This window comes from Trachurus japonicus, chromosome 16 (genome assembly GCF_045865225.1).
Source record: "Trachurus japonicus isolate A0001 chromosome 16, Traja_1.0".
In the NCBI taxonomy this organism is placed as follows: domain Eukaryota; kingdom Metazoa; phylum Chordata; class Actinopteri; order Carangiformes; family Carangidae; genus Trachurus; species Trachurus japonicus.
In genome coordinates, this window is record NC_140922.1 from 24,435,968 (window position 1) to 24,446,520 (window position 10,553).

The window sequence follows — 10,553 nt, forward strand, 5'->3', positions numbered from 1 at the left end:
GCAAATAATACATCATATTCTGTTCCATTGTTTGCAGAGAAAAACATAGCTTTATATATCTATTCATGATTATGATAATTACTATTTATCTTAAAATCATATCATGGTTTGGATTTACACAGCATCATTTTCCAGCCAACTCTCATATTTAGTATGATGATTGAATCCACCTAAATCTCATTCCAGAAATAAAAATATGTCTGATAGGATTTAACCCCCAACTTGATATTCCTAGAAAAATTTTAATAAAATATTATAATAAAATAGAAACCAGTAAAAACATCTCTAATTGCACACAGAGGTGCATACTTTTTAAAAACAGTGTCTTTCAACATAGCCGTAAAACAAAGGCGACTTCTGGCGATAAAATGTCCTCTTCCTCCCTTGTTTCTATCTACGTGTGGTGTGTGGTGGTTAGCCTGTCTCCCTCTCTTCATTCCTGGCCCTCTTCCATTGTTAGTCACCTTGTTTATTGGCTGGAGCAGCCGTGGCGTACTGGACATCATCTGAAACTACAAACGACAGGATGCAATAAGCTGGAGAATAGCAGCAATCTGAGGAAAGTTCTCCATTCACCAGAGCTCCCTAACTCTCTGTCTTCTTATCCTGGGCAGAAAATAAAAAAATCAATACGGGCTCACAGGGCTTGATAAAAGTGCTGGACAGGGAGAGAAGCAACACTGGATATAGTAAATTAAAGTGATCAAAATTTTCCAGTCGACTCAGCCCACAGCCTACATAAACTAACAACCCTGTCTCCGTAACTGTCCGTCATCCTCTTCCACCCACCGTCTTCATTCTCACCTTCAACTTTATTTCAGTATTTCCATCGCTTTTCTTGTGTTTCTATTCTTAATTTTTCAATCGTAGCTACAAAAAATATCATATGTAATATATTAATCCATGTGACAATACAATTGTTGCCTTTTTCTTTTCAATTTTCTTGTCAAAGTGTATGAAGCAAATGGAAAAATGTGTTATTTTCCCCTTTGTGCCTGAGCTGGTAACCCACAGTGCTTGATCTAACAGCAGCTCACGTGTGGATGCAATACTTAGCCAAACAAGACTTAAATTGTTGGAAGATTACTCCCTCATACTAGTACACAACGAGAGTTAATGTCAGGTCATATGACCTGCACAAAGATAAACGCCCCGTCAACAATGCCTTGCATACTTACAACCACTTACATAAAAAATTGCAATAGCCCTATAACTCCAACCCCTTATAAAATCAACATTGCAAACATCTTTGCAAAACTTTTGGGTTATTTAAATGTCAACCTAATGCAAGTATATGAGATATCCACTTTCCATGTGGCTGTGTTTTGGTCTCCACCAATATTTGTGGGGAAAATATCTATAGATATGAATGCTCTATGATAATCTCCAGCTAGCTGATAACTTTATTCATTAACTGTTAAGTGATGAGCAGCTAACATTGAGTTGCACTACTGAGCTGGAGGAAAAAAAAAAAAAAGTGGTAATGATGAGAGCCGTGAGACTCAGCCAAAACAATGAAATCACAACAATGAAGTGAAACATGCTAAAAAATGCTACACAGAGCTGACAGAAACTTCACAGTTAATGATCATTCTCTGAGTTTATCATTACAAGCTCTCCTATAAATGTATTGACTAGTCCAGCTTTAATTAGGCTATATGTAATGGAAACATAGGCTATTACAACGTTTGTAGCCATGACAACTGGTAGCCTCACGCTCACACCAGACGTACTGCAAATGTTAGTGTTCTTCAAAATTAAGCCCATAAATCCTGTAGCCTCTCATGAAAATTAGTGTGCTGCATTTCCATCACCCCCTCCCTTCAAGGGATAAAAAATGTTGGATCTTTTATTCTCCATAGCTTTCCACATGAAGGATACCAGATCTGACAGTCTTTCTTTAGTGGTGTAAAGCAACACAGCTGATATCCAAGTTAACCCTGTAGGACGCAATATAAAAAAATAGAGAGAGAGGAAATCAAGAAACATGCTCATAAGAAATGTCTATGTTAGAATGCCACCCAACAGACTACCCAACATCTGTGAGATCCTCCTCACTTGAAAGATTATGACAGCTAATGCAGAGCAATACATGCCCTCACCTGTTACAAGTGTCTCCGACCCCACATGCACTAATTCAATTACAGTAATGCAGACAGCAGCTGACTCACTCTACTAACACCCCATGCCAGCCCTGCACAGGGCCCCCCTTGGCACCTTGTCCACCTAACAGTAAGAAGGGATTAATAGGGATTGGCCAATCCAGTCCAGTCTCATGGTGTGTGAGCTTTACCACGGAGCTAAGCTGATATGCCAGCTCAATACTGATAACCACCACTTGATGGTTGTGCTCTGCAGAGTGAGAAAATGATTTCTTCCTCGTCTTATCGTCGTCTTCTTTTTATGTCAAGATTGTGATGCTAGTTTAGGGATTTCAGGGGATTTCCGCTGAAGTTAAGAGACGCCCCGCGTAATTTAACCTTTATTATTTATCTCTGTAAAGCTGGTGGGCGGAGCATCAATTACATCTACATATGTCTTCCTGTTGGTGCCAGTTGGACAGAGAGTGTGTGTGTTTCAGGGATCAGCTCTCAGACACACTAACCACTCGGGCCAGCACTTGTGGTGGCCTAATATCCTGCTGACCCGGGTTAGACAGCAGACAGCCTTGAGACACTTAGATCCAGCCGTAACCCTGAGTAACATGCACATGTCCTGTTAGCTCACATCACAGCTTGACTGTCCAGGGACCCCGGACCCAGCATGGCCTTCAGCCAGAGGCCTTCACCGGCCTTCAGTCTCCTCTCGAATGGGGCGTATGGTGCAACATGATACTAATGTAAAAAAACGCATAAGACATGGTGTGAAACAAGGTTTCCTGATATGCAAAGAAGCAGAAGAAAAGTGAGTCAGCTCCATTTAATGTCACGTACAGTTACCGACACTACGGTTACATAAAGTGTAAGATACTAGTTCATAAATAAAAAGGCAAACTTTTACTTATGTTTTAATTATTTAAGCAAAACAGGACCTGTGGAAAGATGAAAGTCACCACATGACAAGTCAGTTGAACTAGTTCAAAGAAGGATTAACACTGACTCCTGCTCATCAATGTGTTTTATTAATCTCGTGTCAGACATGAGGATCCTGATGGTCAAACTCTGCCTATCTGTTTCTATATTTATCCATTTTAATCGCTTTATAAGGCAAAAGGATTCCAGTTTACAAATGACACTAGACTCAATCCAATTGAAAAACAGTTGGCAGTGGCGTGTTTAACATTTAAAACCTTAAGAAAAGATTAGAGAGGGGCCATTGCGTGTATTTTTGAGATACTATGACTATGGCCTAAGTGTTTCTGTCAGTTGTACAACAGCCAATTAATTGCAGGTCCTTGGTGTTTGTTGCTGAGAAGTAGAACGTTTCAACTGAAACCTTCAAAAGCTAAGACACAAGCAGAAACCTGTCACTGAGCAGGAAGGTGGAGGTTGTGGGATTAATACATTTAGATTTAAGACGGACAATTTAAGACGGTATCTAGTGTTCCTGTGTCAACAGTTTCAGTCCAAATCAAATGACTGTTAAAGATCAATATGAGCTTTTCTTTTCTATATGTAATCCAGCACACGATGCTGATTTGTGATCTTCTGTATGCACAGTTTGCAGCAGGTGCTACTGAAGCTCGGCTTATCCCTACAAAGCATGATCGATGAGTACGTCACCATGTAAACACTCGCATCCATACCTCCCCTATGCACTGCACACACACACACACACTCACAAAGAGAAAGAGAGAGACAAACACACACCAAGCTTGATTTTGAAGGGTTCTTAATCACAACTAAGCAATTGACTGATCAGTGACAGATATAAGGAACAACTGTGGAATGCTAAGAGAACAGCGTTGGCTTTTATCAGTTTCTTTATTTTGGCCCATTTTTATCACAGATTATATTTCTCTCAGTGTTCACAGGCTCCGAGCCCTGCTGAGGTATTAATTAAAATCTAAATACTAAATATTGATTGATACGTTATCAGGGCAGAGCAGTTGGTCTGCTGGCTATTGATCCAGCCGGTGATTTATTATCATATTTAAGAAAAATCATTTTGCGTGATTATACGGGGTAATGGATTTTTAGCAAAAGGTGTAATTCTTTTCTTTTCTTTTTTTTGTATCGTATTTGTTATGTGGAGGGTGGAGCAGATTTCTCAATTGCATTCGGAGATCACTGATATCCTTGGTACTGCACCCCTCGAGTACACCCCCACCCCTCTGCCCCAAACCCTCCCTCCAGCCCCGCTTGGCCTGTGAGGGGCGAAAGCTTGTGTAAGAGAACGATCCCCACTCTTGTCATTGGGAATAATGGGTATTGGGATTACCTCTTTAATCACAACAAAGATTAACAGATGGTATGAGAACAGTTATTAGCAAACATCTTGCACTCATCAAATCAATAAGATGATTTGTAATCAGCCTGTCGGTGCGAGTGAAAAGGGAGCCGGGGCCGTTCCCAGTGAAAGACCCTGGCAATCAGAGGCTACTGTGTAGCAATTACCTCTCCACAAAATAGGTGTTCTTCCTCCACTGGCTGGCAGTCCTCCAAAACACAAGCCAGACTGATAGCAACATAGGGCATTAACACGGCAAAACACAAAACATTGCATGGGTAACCTTGTATTTGATCAGGTGTTACGTTGCTCCGAGATTTCATTTCACTTTGTGCCTTTTAATTTGGTGGATCTTGCCGTGTACTTGAGGGGGAAAATCTAAATGTTTACACATGCTGTCTCTGGCTACAAAAGACTGTATAGCTCATTAGCGGGTTACCATAAATAAGTCAGAGTGGGGACAAAGACGGAAGAGCATAGAAACTATACAGAGGAGGGTTCCCTGTGCAAATATTTCTCCCTGGAGACGGAGACAGAGACAGAAAGACTGAAGGGGCGGCAAACATCTCACTGGATCCACTACTGTAAATGGAGGAACATAAAATCTCTCTTCCCCAGCCGCTACCAGACCCTCTGTTGCTTCATCGTATAATATGTTTTATTACTTATTCAAGAAATTTTCTCCTTACAAAAATTCTACTTACACAAAAGTGTTATATTACACACAGGTGTCAAAAAGAGATCTGAAGTTGGGGTTCATGAATATTTTTATTTCATTTTTCAATTCATAATAGATTCTTCTTGATGTCATTCCAATGCTATAGAATGTTTTTTTGTTATTATTATTATTTATTCATAAATAGTAAAAGCACATGAAGAAAACAACCACGAACAAACTAGTTTCTTATTCTGTTATTAACTCCCCAGCAAAACTCTCGTTTCATTTAGCGACAACACAATTCTGTTTTTACACCATCTCAATCTCAACACTGCATCCCGACGACAGGTATCAGTTTGACTCCTCTATAGTCTTTTACCATCGCCCTGACCTCGTTCATATTGTATGCACTGTTTCAGTGAGATCAAACCGAAGATGGTCCAGCGTGGACCGAGAGCAGGGAGTCATTTCAGAGGCTAACACCGCAAAAACACACATTTCTGACCTTGGTGCAGACTTGGCCGGCTTTAAATGTCTGAGGGACATTGCGAATACAGAATATCATTCTCTTAATGTTTTATTTTTCTCTCATTTTATGTGGCCTCACACTCACACACTTGCACAGGCAGTAAACTATGTCCCTCTGTTTGCACACACACACACACACACACTCACTTCTAATGGCAGTCTAATCACTACAAAGGACATGCAACGGTAGCTGCTTAACATACATTTACCAGTGCGATATCTTTCAAGAGCTTTGAGTCGTGATGCAACACACACAGTCCATCTACGTCCCCTCTCTTGACACGCACACACCCGCACGCCTCCGACACTGTCAGCAAGACAGCGTAGATATGCACTTACCAGGATTAAGCAAGGCAAATGGTGCCAAAACAATGACAATATGAAGTAACTGATGCTGTTTAAAAATTCAAAGGCTTCTATTGAGCAGACACTGTGGCACACATATCACTGGGCCACAGATCCCTGCAGCCCACTGGTCTGGTTGCTGGTTGCTATCGAGCACATGCATAGTCTCTCGCTCCCTCTAATGCAACGTATCAGGAGTGCTACACATCTGTGATACAAACACATACAAGATCACAGCACAGTTACAAACCTAAAATTGCTCTTTTTTCTGTTTTTGCCGCCCAAGCTCATTATGCAGCATAGAGCGACTTACAGAGGAAGGAGGAAGAGAAAAGAGGAAGTAAAAATCACCTAACTGCAGCTAGAGACATATAGGCACCCCTCCCCTCGCCAGCACACACACACACACACACACACACACACACACACACACACACATAGTCACTTGTCGAGTGGCTAATATCTTTCCAAGGTCAAACCTGACAAGGAATTCCAATGAGATTAAGTGTCATCAGTGCAGCTTTAGCCCTTTTCTGCTCATTGTTCTTGGAAATGGCATTAGAGCCACAGATGACCAAGGCCTTGGAGTAGTAAAACCTCTTCCCTTCCTTTGTGGTGGGCCAAGTTGATACAGTACGTGAGGTATTTGATTCAAGGGCCTATGTCAAAATGTAATAATGTTCTTACATATATCTCTATCAAGGAGGGTTAGGTCTGTGTGTTAGTCTGTGAGTGCTGGGCTTTTATTGAATATCAGAAGTTACGCAGCACTGATGTCGAGAGCGTTTTTAATTCACCTGTGTTTAAACGTCTGATTTTATGAATTAATTCTTTGTTACATTTATGATTTTCTTTGCCAGTGCCAAAACAGCTTTAAGGTGGTTTCATCTTGCACAGTGAAAAAAAATAACCAAAGTGAATATCTTGACTCACTGTACATCAGATTGACTGAAATCGCATCTCCACTTATTTCCTTTCATAAGACAGCGTTTCAGCGGGGCGGATAATGGGAGTTAGTTTTGTTTGTAGAGTCTCCCAGCGAAGCAGCAGCCTTGTCAGTGTGTCAGCCAGCATTTGGTGCACTGCCTTTCACACTGAATTTGACACATAGTCCTTTGGTGGCAGCAATGAGCATTTTTTCATCTCCTCTCGAGTGCCAACTCGATGTCCAATTACACCCCAGCTACTAATTTAATTACAGTAGCAGAAGAAATGGGTTGATTCAATTCATTTCAATTAAGCCAGATTGGACCAGTCAGATCAAATTTCACTCATCTCAGGTACGAGCTGCCTGTCACATTTTATCTCAGATCGCCTCGTTTGGAACGAGATAAGCAGGTCATGATATGATAACTGAAAATTTATGGTTGAGTTCACTGACGTCTGATGTAAAAACAGTTCCCGGATCAGACGGAGTCAAACGCCTCCTAATCTCTGACTCTGTGATAAATGTGAGAGTGAAACACTCCACTTTCAGGGCAGGATCACAGCCAGTTGCCACTTAGTGGAGTCCCAGCTACAATAGTCATTATTTATGCATGATGTCCACGATTATGTATCAAATTGTGTGTGCATGTGTGTGAGTGTATGTGTGGGTGTGAGTGTTTTACATATCCAACTAATGGATGTGTAGTGTGGAGCAAAGCTGGAAAACATGTCTAAAAAAACAAAAAGCCACTCTTACATCATGTCATTCAGACAAGCAGCTGTTGTAGTTTCACTCAGTGTTTAATACTACACACACTTTGAGCGGCTTCCTCCTCCTCCTCCTCTATCAACACTTAAATATGAGCACAGGCCAACCTCGTCTCAATAATGCTAGAGATCAAATTTCAGGAGACTATATTTTTCTGTATCAAAACTCCAGCTCCACCAGAAGATTGTGCAGAAATATTATCAAACAGGATAATAATAATAATAGAAAAACAACAACTTTACGGCACTTAAATGAGCTTGAAGACACAGTCCTTCACAAATAGCCTAAACCATCCCACTGTCATTTTTATAAAAAATAAATAAATAATAATAATTCATAACAACAATTCAATGTGACATGAAGACAAATCCTCAAAGTCACAGATATTAACATAGATATACGATAACAGTTCATTATCACAGCATAAAACAATGCATTGCTTTTTTAAGTCACCATGAAATTCAACTACTATTATGGTGCTACAAAAAAAGAAAAAGAAAATCTAATTTGTGTGTAAATAGGTCACTAAAGATTTGACCAAAATGCTCTCAAGTCTCAAATGAAAAGTGATATCTATCTTAATATAACTTAATGAAAAGGTAACATTGTTGCAGCAGACACAGTTTGTGGCTTTAAGATGTAAACTAATGCTAATAAGTAAGCGAGTAATCCAGTAATGGGCTTTACAATCTCACTATGCCCATAGAAATATTGTGAGAACAATTACTCCAATAGCAGAAAAAAAAAAGTTCCATCTCGCCTCTGATTGGTGCATATCAACCCCTCAGCGGTATGCCATAGGCTGCCATAGGCTGCTACAGTAGCCTGCGGTGTGTGTAAATGCGTATTGGCACCAGTTGCGGCGGCGCAAAGACGTCTGATTGGACACTGACGCACGGGACGCAATATTTCAGACTGCGCTACCTCAGCGGTCAAATCAAATGGCTTTTTACAACCTAGACAGCTCATATGAAAACAGCCTCGTCCGCGTCCTCTTTGTATAAAGATATGAGATGGAGGGGAGGAAAAAAAAGTTGAAGGCTGACACACAGCGACACAAAGATCAGAGTCATTTCTCACTGCGAGCGAGTCATTTACCTCTTGGTGTCTTCCTGACGGTCCGGCCTCCCTCCACCGTGTCCGCAGTGAAAGACAGATAAGCTCACGGCAGACTGCAGAGTGTGAGAGAGGAGTTCTTACACAAGTCAAGCCGGAGCAGTTGATGCAGCAGAGAGGCCCACAACACAAGCCAAGTAGCCTTTTTTTTTCTTACCTTGCGACACAGATCCAGAGGGGGTAAAATGGGTAAAAATGGTTGTTTGGGTGATTATACGTTGGTTTCTTCTCTCCCTCCTCTCCTCTCCTCTCCTCTCCCACCCTCCTTCCTTCCTTCCTCCCTCTATCCCCTGGCACCCCCCCCCCCCCCCCTCCTCCCCCTTTTCCTCCCCCCTCTTCCACCAGCAGCAGTGCTCTCCCCTCTCTCGGTGAATAGAGAGAGTGGCCCCGTTGTAATAGCCTCTGTGGGGCTCCAGCTATGCAGCAAAACCGCCCGTCCTTTAAGGTTAAAAGATACCTCTGAGGCGCATCCGGCACCAGCTGTATCATAAAACAAACATGCCTTTCTTCTTCTTCTTCCTTTTTTTTTTTTTTTTTTTTTTTCAATCAAACAACTGTTAATCTAGTGTTATGTGACATTTGGCTTTTTACAAATTAATAGTCATTTTAATAGCTCCACAGTTTCACACCTCGTTTTTTTTTCTCCTCTGTTGTCAGTCATAGGAAATGACCTGATGTGTGGAGGCAACGTCGCAGGTTGAATTCAGCCTAAATTCAGACAGAAAACCTTTGATTCCTGTCAATCAACACAAAATTACTACAAATTAATTATTTTCCCACAAATCCAAGCTGTTTGGTAATCCTGATCTCACTGGATCTTCCTCTCTCTCTCTCTCTCTCTCTATCTATCTCCCTCTCTCTCTGTCTCCCTCCCTCTCTCCCTCTCTGTCTCTCTCTCTCTGTATGTGTGTGTGGTGTATACCGGATTAAATGGCACCTCGTCTTAAATGGCACCTTGCCTCGTTTCCCCTCTCCTTTCATCATCAGCAAAATAAAGATTAGGCCTACAGAGGAGATTGTAAAGGCTCGCCTTTAAAGGCGCAGGGATCTTCATTCCTCCGCCTTTGTGATGATATTGATGATGATGATGGCCAAGTGGACAGTTTGATTTTTGTGTGGCGAGCTAGTTATAAAGAATCAATATTATATCAAGGGGGTAACTTTGGTGATAAAGGACTTCAGCCACTCTGGCTATTCATCATAAGTCTGTAGCAAGCAGATAGGTCAAAAGAAATTATATTGCTCTAAAGAGTGTGTCTCCTTATCTCTCGGTTCCAGGGGAGTGGAGGACACGCCGATCGATACAGTAGCTGCCGTATACTCCTTGCAATTATCAATAGCTGATTTTGTCTTCCTGGGGCTGCATCTATTAATACCAGATAATAACATCCTTTTGGACATAACTTCTAAGGGGATGATGGAGGGAGAGGGAGAAGAGGAAGAAGGGGGGGAGAAAGTTTGCTCACAGGACGACCTTGTTGTCAACGGATTTGTCTGTCATATGAGGTGGACACAGGGGAATAGACAAGTCAAACAGACAAGAGGGAGAGGGGGTGGAGGGGGTGGGGGGGCTGCCTCCCCCCAACTGAAAAAAAAAAATCCAAGCATCCATCACTACAGTGAAATTGTTTCTATCTTATTTAGAAATCACTGATTTTACGCTTTGGAACTAAAACAAACACTATTTGCGCAATATTTCCAGCATTAGTTTTTTTTTTTTTTTTTTTTTAATAACATAATAGGATATTACAACCAATTCCGTGATACGCTTTTTAAAAAATATTAAGTTTTTAAAGATAAATAATATAAATGAAGAAAATA

At 41.2% G+C, this 10,553-nt stretch overlaps 1 long non-coding RNA gene across 1 annotated transcript; it reads right to left on the reverse strand.

Moving 5' to 3' along the window:
- Positions 1–227: 227 nt before the first annotated feature.
- Positions 228–9,014, reverse strand: LOC146972466 (uncharacterized). The gene is made up of 3 exons (XR_015037880.1): positions 8,890–9,014; positions 8,715–8,788; positions 228–512 (listed from the first exon to the last, which is right to left on the reverse strand). It is a non-coding gene; the product is annotated as an uncharacterized LOC146972466 (long non-coding RNA).
- Between the last annotated feature and the right edge of the window lie 1,539 nt (positions 9,015–10,553).